Below are 13,615 nucleotides of genomic sequence, written 5' to 3'. Positions count from 1 at the left end.
CACCACATCTGGCCTGTACTACGCTGGGACATGGGAGACAGGACTGGTGGGGATGCTCAGGAGTTTCATGCCTTAACACTAGTTACAAGCTGGAGCCTTGTGTGTAATGCATTTGATCAGACTAATAACCATATCTTCTGATAGGTGCAGGTCTAAGGTGTTACCAGAACCCATCCAAAAAGCAGCTTCAGACCGTGGCAGAACAACATCCTGTTCTCCATCAAGTAGTATTGTCACCCTGCTCAAACAACTGCTTTCACCCCTCACTACTTGTCCTCTCAAAGTTGGGACTGAACCCTTGCCACTGAGGCCATTCTCAGGAAGAAAATGCATATGCCACTGGACTAACTGACTTAGAAAGGCTGTAATGTAAACATGTGAGGTAAAGATAATGTAAACATGTGAGATACAGACTCAACAGTTAAATAATCAGAAAATGTTGTCACATTGTTGCCATATGCAGAAACTAAGATTTTCATATGTATTAAAGACTGCGGTAGTGGTGCTGCGGTAGCATTGTCGCCTCACAGTTAGACGTTGCCCGTTCGATTCTCAGTTAGAGCATCTTCTGTGTGGCGACATGCGTGAATGGGCATTCCTTCGTTGAAGGTTGTGCGTTAGGCCCAGCAAGCCAGTACGTAAAAATCTACTGCCAATCATTAGCGGATGGGAGTTCCACTGTGGCGACCCCTAACCAGGAATAGCCGAAAGACACAAACAAATTAACTGAGTAGTAATGCTAACAGTTAGCATTAATATTGGATGTGGAACTTGTAAATTTTAACATCAAACATAACAGAGGTATGGCACCTAGACAATGAGCCAGTTCCTCTATGTAAGCTAATGAAGTAAATGTAAGAATGGGTGCAGTTACAGTGGTGTAAATGGAGGTACTGGATAAGCACTATTCAACTAGTAGATATAAGAATAAAGTGAACAAAACCTGCTGATTAGAAAAATTAGTATGGAAATCTATGCAGGGAAGGAAATGCTACCATCTGGCTAAATAAAGGCAGACTCCATTCTTTTAAGTGCATGTGCTACACTTTTATAGTGCAGAAGTGCACCATCTAAAGCTGGTGGCAAATAAGGTAAGACTCTGGGCCACAGCAGAGTATAAAGTAGCAGACTGAAAGTATTTTTATTTTATCTGTGTGTTAGTCAGGTTAGTCCACCGGCTATAACTGTCCCCTTTCAGGGATGACTCTCAGGCACTGTCTGATTAAGTGACTTTCTTGGAATCAATCAGTAGGCAAATGGATGTTGAAGGAATAAAAACTTGCTCCTTTGCCTAGAAAAAGCAACTCAGAAGAACTCAGAGCCTTAATCCTCAGAACTAACTGCCAGATGAAGTAAGTATATTAGCACGCTCACCATAAAATCAGTATTAACTGCTGCTTGTATGATTTAGTGGTTATGTGTTTAGTTTTCTGAGTTCATTTCCTGATAACAGAAAAATAAAGAGTTGATTTCTTTCTTAGGTATGTCAGTTAGCACCAAGGATTAAAACGATGAACTCCTTACAAGCTGCTATGTATAGTTCAGAGTTCAGTTCCCTCAGCAACTGTGTTATTCTTGAGCAAATCACTTAAGCAGACAGTGCTCTGGGGCATTTAGGAAGTTGGGCTAGTCTCCTCAATGGCCTTGTAGAACCAATGCTTAGTAACTACCAATGAACAAAACACACAAATCAGCAACACCTTTAAATTCTGTTTGTGTTCTAATTCTGAACATGTCGTATCTTCATGCTTTATGTGATTTGCTTTCTACTTTTTTTGTTCTCAGTGCAGGGATGTAGACCCATGTGTTCGCCCCAGTTTTTTTTTTCTTTTTATAATGCACCCTTTTCCCCCAGTAACTGTAGTAGCTTTATTCTTGTATTTTTATAAGGTAGCATATAACACAATAACTGCACATTATGAGGAAGATTAACACATTTGCCATCTGATATTTAATTCGTGGAGAATGAAAATGATTTTTAAAACAACTTACTTCACATAGGTTTATAGGTAGGTACTAGGCTATCGGCCTTAGGGCCTATACAAGCTAGGCATAATGATTCCCTGGCTATTGCTTCCCACAAATATTTATTTTCCTGGACCCCCTAGAAGGGCTACTGATGTGATCCCCGGGGTGAATTTCCTATCTCCCATCCAATCATCAAGGTTCCTCTTGAAGAGAGCCATTGAGGCGCTCTGCCTGACATGTATGGGCAGTCTATTAAAGAGTATGGGGAGTGTCTGGGTCAGGAAACTATCCCTCCAGCATGTTCTATTCATCGTGACGACAAGGTTAAGATCCCTGAAGCGTGTGGCTCTGAGGGATTGAGATTTCTTTAAGGGTAGCACGTCCAACAGCTCAGGATTTGACATGGCCTTGTATGTTAGGCAGAGATCACCTCTGAGTAGGCGATATGCGACAGAGTATAGCTGGAGTTTCTTTAGATGGTCAGCATAATGCATCTGCTTTAGGCCTGTGATTCTTTTTGTGAGGTATTTCTGTGGCCTTTCTAGTTGTTGCAGATGTCTTGTGAGGTATATATCAAATGGGACATTGTATTCTAAAATGGGTCTAATGAGGGATGAGTACAGAGGGACAATGACCTCCTTTTTTCTGGATGAAAACCCTTTAGTGATGAGGTGTGCCACATAGAAGGATTTTCTAACTGTTGTGGCTATGTGGTTATCAAAGGTGAGGCCACTGCCCACCTGTGTCCCTAGGTCTCTTATCACACTTTCCATGTTTAGTATACTGCCACCTATGTGGTAGTTCACAGGTATGTGGTTTTTCCCAAAGTGGACAACTATACATTTTTTGGCATTTAGCTTGAGCCCATTGGTCTGGCACCAGGCATCTGTTTCAGTAAGGCCCTTTTGTAGTATATCCACATCATTTGGGGATTCAATAATGGCTCCCAGCTTGCAGTCATCTGCAAACATTGTAAGCCAGAGTCCCTTAGTGTTGGCCTGTACTTCAGAGAAGTAGATGCCAAACAAGAGTGCTCCCAGGACAGAATCCTGCAGCACACCACTTGTCACTTGTCTGGAGCTGGATTTGGAGTCAGCTACTTTTACAGTGTGTGTTCTGTCAGTAAGCCAGTTGGCAACCCATTGAGTGATGTAGGGATTAATGCCCAGCTTAGTGGGGGATAGTGTCAAAAGCCTTGGTGATGTCCAGATAGCCTGTGTGAACCACCTTACCCTCATCCACGGCTATGGAGATTGATTCAAAGAAGTCAATCAAGTTCTGGAGGCAAGATCGGCCCTTCACTAACCCAAATTGGGTGGGGTCCAGTGTTTGCAGGTTGCTAATGTCTCTGTTTATAAGTTCCATGATAATACGTTCCTTGGCCTTGTAGATCAGGCTCGTCAGACTGATGGGACGGTAGTTCCCGGGATCCAAAGTCAATCTTCCCTTGTGGAGTGGGATGACTGTAGCTGTGCACCACTCTGTAGACACAAAGCCTGAGGTGAAACTATGATTAAACATGACACATAGGTGAGGTGCTAATTCATTTTGTATTTCATGCAGTACACAGCCCGGAATGTCATATAGTCCCATGTATGCTGTATTCTTGGCTTTGGAGAGTGCAGATTTTACCTGAGAGGCCGTGATTACTGGAATTTGGCATTCTTTCTGCATTGAGATGGGCCCTTTAGGGGTTGAGAGGGGGGCGAAGTTGGCACTGAATCTATCTGCCAGGATATTAGCAATATCCTTGGGATCAGTATATCTAGTGCCATTCTGCTGTAGCTCAGAGCAGATCTGAGTATTGCCATTTAGATTCTTGACATAGCTATAGAATGCCTTGTGGTTGTCTTTGGAATCTTTGGCAATTTTGTTTTTACAACTAGCTTTGGAAGATTTTATGAGGGATCTCAGCTTTCTACTGAAGCTTGTGAGGGAGTTTTTTGAATCCTGGGTTCTTCCTCTTTTCTGCAACAGTTTCTTCCTTCTGTTGTACAGCTTGTTTATGGCAGGGGACCACCAGATTGGCTTCCTTTTTTTAGAGGACAGTGTCTTGGTTCTATTTGGGATGGCTCGGTCCATGCACGAGTGAATGTGCTCATACAGCACCTTAGTATAGGATTCAGCAGTTGAACTTCCAGTTCCCATCTGCATGAGTGTCATGAAGTTTGTTACTTCTGACTTGAGATGTTGGAGAAGTTTTTTACGGAGGTTTCCTTAAAAGGGGTGGGATGTGGATGTCAAGGGTGATTAGCTTATGATCTGATCTGACCAATGAGCGGGTGACCACTGGTGTGAAGCATCAATCTCCATTGTTGGTAATGACCAGGTCTAGGATATTGGAACCCCTGGTGGGACTATGGATTAGTTGCTCTAGGGCGTTGAAATTTATGAATTCCAAGAACCGTTGAGCAAAGGTGTTGGTACAGGAGTAGTTTTCTCAGTTAATGGCAGAGTAGTTGAAATCACCCAGTATTAGAGTGTTTGGTTGTATCTTAATATTTTCCAGTATGTTTAGAAAGGTGTAGTGAGAATCTTGGGGCATGGTGGGGGATCTGTAGAAAACTACAATTTGTATTGCAATCTTACCTAGTGTTAGTTGCACCTGGAGAATTTCAGATGCATTGTGTTAGGCAACCAGCCTGGAGGTGTGAATATCAGTGGTGAATATGGACACTCATCCACCTTTAGTGTTTCAGTCCTGGTTTGGTGGCCGAAAAGTGTGGTATGCCTGGTATTGCAGAGGTGCTCTCTGGAGCTTTGAACCAGGTCTCAGTTACTGCACAGATATCAGTGCTCTCCATTTTTAGGAGAGCCTCGAGAGAGTGCATCTTGAGGTTTAGACTTCTAGCATTAAGTAGCATTACCTTCAGATTTTGCTTGCTTGTACCCGTTACGGTGGTAGTTTTGTACTTTAAACCTTACCTAAAAAAGGCACTATAGGGATGGCAAGAGCCTTAGCCAGTATCCTGAATCCCAGGGGCGACAGGTGCAAACAATCTCTTGCAAAACATCATGGATTGTCGATCATGTCATCCCAGGCAGACAGATACTGGATCCCTTTTGAATGACAACAGAAGCTTAGCCAATTATTGAAGTCAATCATTTTGTCCTTATACTGTGGTTCCGGGCAATGGCAGGATGCTACTCAGGGCTAGGGTCATACCTGCCTGGGCTACATGATCCAAGAGCTCTTCCATGTCTCTTTTCATATATATATAAAACTTATATATAACTTAACTCTACCAAGCAGACAGCCATTGTAAACTCTATCAGGCAGACAGCCATTGTAAACAAACATAAAACTGCATATATATCATAATATCGAATTACATGACAAGATCTTCATCTCACCTTTTATGAATATAACTTATGTTTTATCTTTTCTGAAAAGAGGAACAAGTTTTAGGACACTGGGAAGTAAGTACAAAACATTACCTGAAAGACACTTGCTCATTTTTTAGCACAGATATATGATGATCAGGTGAACAGAAGATTCATATTACACACTGAACACTGCACAAATATAAAAAGTATGTTCAGTTTATTAAATGTTGTGTAGTACCATTGCTAATTTTACTAACTTCGGAAAAAACATAAACAGCAACAGTAGTATCTAAGAACATTATGCAAAAAATATGTAAGATAACACTATTGCAGAAAACATATATATAGACAGTTTTGACCTCACAGCCTTTGATGGAAATGACAGCAAGTAACAACAGGAACATATACATGGTAAACTATATAGCAATGACCCATGTCCAACAATTAACTAATTAACTTATGAAATCTTTCCAAAAACCCTTTCTTCAGTCTGTTGCAGAACAAATTATTTAATTATCTAGGGTGCAGTTGTTTTAAATCCAGAAAGGATCAAAAGGGTCAAGCTTGAACCTACTACTGACACCAGACTTGTTTTTAGCTTCAAATTTTCTCTGCTACCTTAGAGTCTTTATAACAAATCTTAATGGTCTACCCCTTTAATATTAACAATACAGGCAAACACTGAACCTTAAATACACGAGTCATGCTTCATACTTAGGTAGTCCTGCATCTTATGTTTAGGTAAAGCACTATTCTATTTTTATTAGCCTTGATATGCTCATATATATGCTTTGTCTGAAACATCTCTTTGCCTTGCCACAAAGTCAATGTATTTATTAACAGCTGATTCTAAGGAGTCAGTAACATCTTTAACTCATTACAGCTGAATGATGCTTCCAGGTGTTTTTGCAGTTAAATCCTACTGATACCTCTTGGCATCAAATATTGCTTGTTCATATTTGCATTCATAAATCCAAAACCATGCTACGTATGGAGCATTAAAATATTTCATCTTAAAGCTTGCACAACTGCAAGCACAGCTCTGTTAGTATCTGACCTCTGTCTAGTGCAGGTAAAGAGATATTAATTGCTATTCATGTAATATTTATTGATATTTCCATAAATGCCATATTTTTCTAAAAATCTCAACAACCAATTAGCACAGGCTGGACTGCTTATCCTCATGTGTAAGCTGTCAGCTGGATGAACAACATATTGCTAACAGTGTATATGCTACTTGAGTGGTTGCTGAGATATTGCAAGTCATTTACAAAATATTACAAACTTAAATCGTTACTTTGTTTACACTGCTTATAAAATCCGGTTTAAGATGTAGAATCTGAAGAATACCACCAGTATAAAAGTAGTTTATGCTGAAGAGATTGCCATTTACACGACTTTAGTAACTCCTATGGCTGTAGTGATATGAACATTTGTTTGAAATGTGGAGGCATCGTTTATTTCTATCAAAAACCTTATACTCCGCCCATTAGAAGTTACTGTGTAAACTTCCAGATCTCGTTCTAGGGAATGAGTACAAGAGATACAAAATTATGAATGGCTAGTTTCAGGCAGCATGGTAGTTTCCAGGAATATCAGAATATTTGGGGGAAAACTATTAAGGAATTGTTTTCTAGACACTTTTACCCCCATGTCTGCCAATCATCAAACTTCCCCCAGTTTGACTATGCCAGTTTGTTCTCCTGTAGTAGGTAATTACCCAGTATAGTAAGGGGGGAGACAGCTGTCCAGAGGGTCCACTATACAGACAGCCATAAAGGTTGCTTGTGTCCCTGCCATCTCAGCAATGAGGACATTTGTATGGCCTACCTTAGCTTCTGGGCAGGGGGATGAGCTACCTGCATACAACACCTCCCCTTTGTGAATGCATACTCCCATATACTCACTCGTAAAGGCTAACACAAGGCGGTGGCTGGGAGAGCTGAAACCTTTTCCTAGGATGCACACCATGAGATATCCCTCGTCTGAGGGATTGTGGCTGGGTTTGTCTTGCTCTATCCCACTTTTTCCTCAAGATAGGCTTGCCCACCCTCCCCTTCCAGCTCTGTCATGTAACTGAGCTACTAAAACTCAGGTCACTTCGACTATAATCAGGGCTTTATCCCTTTATTTTTATTTATTTATTTTATTTTATTTTATTTTACATTTGTTTTAAATTTTTTTTTTTGTTTTTTTTTTTTTTTTTTTTTTTTTTTTGTGGTTGTTAATAAGGGTAATTAACTAATTTTTATTGTTATTGTGATGTGGGAGTGGTTTGAGGTTATTATCAATAGTTATACCTGTTTAGTTTTTGGGTCAGTCAGGGAGAGATAGAGTGTTCCGTCAGTGACGTAAGAGTAAAGTAGGTGTAGTAGATTTCTAGTAGGTGAAAAGTGTTAAAAGCTTTGGTGATTTTTGTGTCTAATGACATAAGTTATACAGTGGTCGCTTAGATCATCTGGGATAGCAAGATGGTCAGGATATCGAAGCTGACAAACATATTAAGGGTTTTTATAAAAAAATATGTAAGTATAAAAACGTATTTGTAATAAAAATGAGTTTGACTTTGACCTTGCTTTTAACTAGAAATGTTCAGTTACTATGCACAGTACTTTTTTAAGACTATCAGCTCTGCATCTAGCATTAGTGAATTAGAAATCTGTTAAAAAGTCTGTTTTTAAGGGAAAAATGAAAGAATAGTTTCCTGAGTGAGCCTTTGTCATCATGGCACTGGTGTCTCATTAAATCATTCTGGATGTAAGGGTGGTGTGAAAGAACAACTGTGTACATCAAAACTGCTGTTACAGAAGCGACAAGTTTTTGTATGAAAAATATGCAAACTGATAAGAAATAATGCATTGAAGTTTTCAAATGCAATGGAATCAGAGATGAGAAAACCGAGCTTTTAGAAATGTAAAGAAATAATAATAATGCATTTTCATAAAATAATACCAGTTAAAACAGAAGAAAGCACAAAATACAGTTAGGAATGCAAAAAAGACAGAAACGTATAGCTAAATAAAGCAAGAAGTGAGATAAATCATTAACGTTTATGCAAGCCAACAAATAAAACCAACAGATGGATAGTGAAGCTAAGTAAAGTGGGTGAGATTTTGAATAGGAAAAAAAGCTGCAAAAAGTAGAGCTGCTAAATGAAAATATTTGTTCAGGATTCAAAAAGACAGAATTTAAGAAAACAGGAACAGTACTAGAAAATAGATCAAGAGGACCATAAGATACCTAGTCACCTTTCCTATCTCTCCAGTGAATCTCCAAAGTCATACAGTGTCCTCCTCTGTCACTTTAGAGTATACAAAACATCCATAGCTGCAGCAGTTTTCCTGTTTACATGTTCCAATGTAAGTAAAAGCATCATGGAGCAATTTCTGCAAAAACACCTTCAAAACAACCAGAGTCACTTAATAAATTAGGTCTCATATATATGCTTAACACCACCTCTGTAAGCTTAAGGATGAATAACAGGCTGTGTAATAATATGAATGTTATCTTGCAAAACTTTATGGTGCCTTTTATCACCTAGTTTACCAAGGTCTTCTCCTCCCTTTCTGTGGCCAGACATGATGGACTCCAACATACTGCAAAAAAGTCACCAAACTCAGACATCAGAAAGACAATGATTAGAGGGTAATGATGTAATGAACATTCATATTATATGCCAGTAATGTGTGCAGAATAAACTTTCAGGATTATGCCTTTATAACCTATGCAGTCCAGATAAATCATATTCTTTTTTCCTATTTAAACATAGCTGCTCTGTGCTGAACTGCTCATACTGCTGTTATATACAGGGGAGTGTGGATTACTTATAAGGATTTTTGAACCAGTAAATGTGTTGGATTTTCCTTTAAATATAACCTGCTTATTGTGAGCATGGAAACTTGGAGGGAGAAATAAAGGAGAAAATTGAAATTATAGGTTTTCTAACTAGATGCAAAAAGATGAACTGAAATAAATGCTGTGAGCTAGAGCAATATTTTCTACTGGTAATGAGACTGAAATATGAAGAGGAAGAGAGTAATCATTATTAGTATGACAGGGCTTAACCCTACTGTTTTAATGAGAAATCATCTGAACACTAAAAAACACAGTGGGGAAAATGATTACTGTAGATCTGATTAGGTTGCTTTTCCATTTTTCATTTCATAGAATGGTCTCAAACTTGCAAAATGATCTAATATGGGGCTATTTAAGATAACCAACTACAAGGCAGGACAACCTAGTATAAAATGATTTAACGATTTGTAGGTTCAAACTTGTTTACTGGAACAGGCTTGTAAGATTATAGTTCACTGAAACGTAACCTACACAAACAAAGAAATGCTAGAAAAAAAAGTATGTGCAGCTGGTCTGCTTGTTAAAATAATTTTGATCCTAAACTTAATGATACTGTTTATATGACTTTGATTCTTGTACATATAAGCTTACTGAATATGCTGTGTGACCAAGATAAGAAAATTAGCCCGGGGAAGTAAATATTGCTTTATTTACATTCTACAATCCCAAGCAATTTTTGACAACCACCAATCCCTACAATACCCCAGTCAAACCACCCTCCATCTCCTACCACCAACAATAACACAAACCCCATAGCCACCAGGTTCAACACAAGCTTCATTTAATCTGTTCTCTTGCTACTAGAATCTGTTTCACCCATCCATCTCTCTCTGTCCCCACCAATGATACTTACAATGCCCTCTCTTTTCTTTCCACCAAATACCTAAATCAACTATCAAAAATTACCTTTAAACAGTAAAAAGATATCCTTCAGAAGGATTCATCACCCAGAGTATGAACCTATAAAAACCACTGCACAAGCTGCTGACAAACTCCACCCAAGTACCTTAAGTTAGCTGCTGACATCCTGATATAACCCATCTCAGTACTCTGAAACTGATCTATCACAGAAAACTATCCACCCACTGTCTGGAAAAAAAATCACATATTATACCATTTCACAAAGGTGGATCAGCCACAGACCTCTCCAACTACCGTCCCACTTCAATTCTCTTTCCTCTGTCCAAAATCATAGAAAGATGTATACATTCTCAACTACTAATCCACTTCATAAACAACAAATTACTCTCTACCACACAACATGGCTTTTGACCACACCACAACACGACAACAGCTCTGCTTATTTTCTCAGAAACTACACCTGTCTTGATTATATTACCCATTGCATGATTCTAAAATCCCCATTTATACTGTTAAGAAACTGAAATTCTTTTTCTCTATAAATTGTATGTAAGTTTTCTAACTTTAATAGAGCTTTTCTCCATGGACCTCTGTTGAAAAATGAGCCTGAGTGCCCAGTCAGAGTATCCCAGTAAACAAAAGGCAATAAATAAATAAATAGACATTACAACAAACTGGCAAACTGTTCATCCACTCTCTTTCCTGAGACAATGTTTGGTCATAGGAGTTTTTCATTAATGCTTATATATGTTCTGTGGCATAGAAGAATGAATATGACTGCAAATCCCAGAATGTAATGTGGAAAATGCTGCCAACAGTATGAAGTTTTAAGATTTCTGCTCCTTGTAATTTGGTACGTGTATTTAAGGATGGAAAGTTCTGTTCCTATCATTGGCCTTAAGTCAAACATACCCATGGTGCGTGTAAGATTTCTCCAAGGATATGTCTTGTTTCTCCTCCTGTTTTTGAGGGTTGCATCTTTGTTTAAACAGATATTGTTTTCTTCTTAACCTTAAGTACCTGTGAAGTTCAGCATGCAGTGGTGTGATTTCCTACTGAGCCTGAAGTAGATGGGATGAAAGTTAGCATCTCAAAATTAGAGGTCACACTTTTCTCCCATAAAAGTATACATTGCATCTGAAGGTGAGGATGAGAACAGATGCATCAGATGGCAGAGTTTAAGTATTTTGGAGTCTTTTTCAAGAAAGAAGATAGTGGGGAATAAGGAGACTGAACAGAACTGGAAAAAGTATTTCAGATTTTGTACTATGTTATGGTGGTGTACTGAGAACTGTGTCATATGATAGAGCTGTACATTTACCAGTTAGGCTGTGCTTCCCTCAGTAGTAAATGAATGAATAAGCTCATGGATACAACTGACAGAAAGTAGATTTCTTTGTTGGATAACTGAGCTGATTCTCCATAACAGGATGAGAAGCTGGGCACCCTGGGAAAATCATGACATATAGACACTGGTCCTTCCTATTGAGAGGAGTAAGTTGAGGTAGTTTGGGTACTTTATGAAGATGCCCCTGACATCTCTCATGGGAGGTGTGCCAAGTATGGTACATTGGAAGAAGATCCAGGGGTTGACCCAAGAAATGTTAAAGAAATTATATCTGTCTCAGCTTGTATGGGAATATATGTGGATCCCATCTGATGAGTCTGAGAGGCTTTGTTGAGGTAGGGAGGTCTAATCTACCTTGTTTGGCTTCATGTCGCCATAATCCAAATTAGGACAAGTGGTTTAGAAAAGGAACGAATGAATGAATTCTACCAAATGTTGACAGTCAAGTCTATATGTGGGATAAATAATCACATACAAAGAAGCTAGTCATCAAGAACTGATTTACCATTAGAAAATAAGGATTTTTTTATCAGAAGAAGCAATGAACAAAATTGTACTAGATGTACAAGTGAACAAACCGTTGCGGCATGTAACAGAATGCAAAAGCAGAATTTTAAAGGTGGTGACTCAAAAGTACTAAAGATAAGAAAGGTTGCTAAATGCTAAAGCTGAACTGGGAAACAGCAGACAACTACAGACTTAATTTAAATGAGAGAAAATGTGGTAACAATGGTATAAATACAGTAAGAGGCTGCATACCCCAGAAAGAGAAACATTAAGAACACATTTGCTAAAAAAACACAAATACAGTTTAACACTTATTACTCACCCCATACTCGTGCTGTTAAAGACAGAAAAGGCAGAGCAGAATAAATATGCCCTGCATGGTGCTCACAGCATGATTTTGCAGAAATGCAACACATTCCTGTTATGGTTGAAATGAAAGTAAAATAGAAGTTCACAAGTTTTGAGACTGGTACTGGGAGTAGTGTTGCTGTAATGATTGAAATGAAATTCTAAGAAGTTACACAGTTTTTAAACAATTGATTTTGTATTTAAACATACACAAGAAAAAAATATATAACATTGGGAGAAGCTGAAGTAAAAGTTATTTATAAGGAACAATGTGAAACACTAACTTTATAACAATAGATTAATGTTGTGGACAATGTTGGGTAGAAGATGGATAAACAGGCTTCATTTACATTAGGAAGAAATTAATCACAAACTCTGATAATGAATCTTCATGGGAAAAAGAAACTACTTATTAAATACAATCAATTTATTTAAAGAAGAAATTGGCATGTTAAAATGGACCCCAATACTATTCACATTCAAGCAGATGATAAGATATGGTTCTACACTGAGTACTGAAACCATTTAAGCTTTTAGTCACAATTGTCGTGAAATTATTGTTTGTGAGTAACTGACAGATTTTATTTTGTACCTGATAAAACCAGAAAAGGGCAACTCAGTGTTGTGTGACATTCTGAGATAACTTCAGTTTCTTCAGTATATAAAATTAATGAAGATTTATTTATTTAACATTTGTTTACCGGGAAAGTCCGACTCGGAACAAAGCCAATTTTCAGCAGAGGCCCAGGGAGAAACACTCCAGTCAATAGCTGTAAATTATGTACCACATATAAATTAGTTCAGCAATACCCATGTGTATGGGGCCAGGATAAAATGCAATATTTAAGGGTATGGTTTAAAAAAAAAATTCTGTTATGGCAGCTAAAGATATGTGGGAAGAGACTAAAAAAATATAATACAAAAACAGATTAAATGGAAGCTCTTGTCTATAGATATGGATAGCGAGATACAAACAGTAAAAATGTTTTAGTCCATTTAGTTTTATACACAGGAGAAGCATATTTTATTAATCAGAGGATAAGTTATAGATAGTAATTAATAAAGGGATGAAGGATTTTATGTGGAGGGAGGAGGGCAAGAGTCAACTGGGTTAAGTTGATCCTTCCAATAAAATAAGGTGGTTTAGGACTACATTATTTGAAGGGATATTTCAGAGCTACACAGTTAAAGCTCTTACACATAACAAAATCAGAAAGCTATAATTCAAAGTGGAGAGGGATGATGATAAATTGGGGGGTGGTGGAATTCAATAAATAAGGAGAAAGTGAGATTTTGGATGCAGATCTTAAATGAGAATAACAACAGTCATAGTGACTATTTTATTCATAGTAGCAGAAAGTATTTTAAGAACTAAGCCAACATGGAAATGGAGAAAGGAGA

Source organism: Protopterus annectens, chromosome 13.part0 (assembly GCF_019279795.1).
Source record: "Protopterus annectens isolate FY-2018-M chromosome 13.part0, PAN1.0, whole genome shotgun sequence".
In the NCBI taxonomy this organism is placed as follows: domain Eukaryota; kingdom Metazoa; phylum Chordata; order Ceratodontiformes; family Protopteridae; genus Protopterus; species Protopterus annectens.
Note: the sequence above shows the minus strand (reverse complement) of the source record.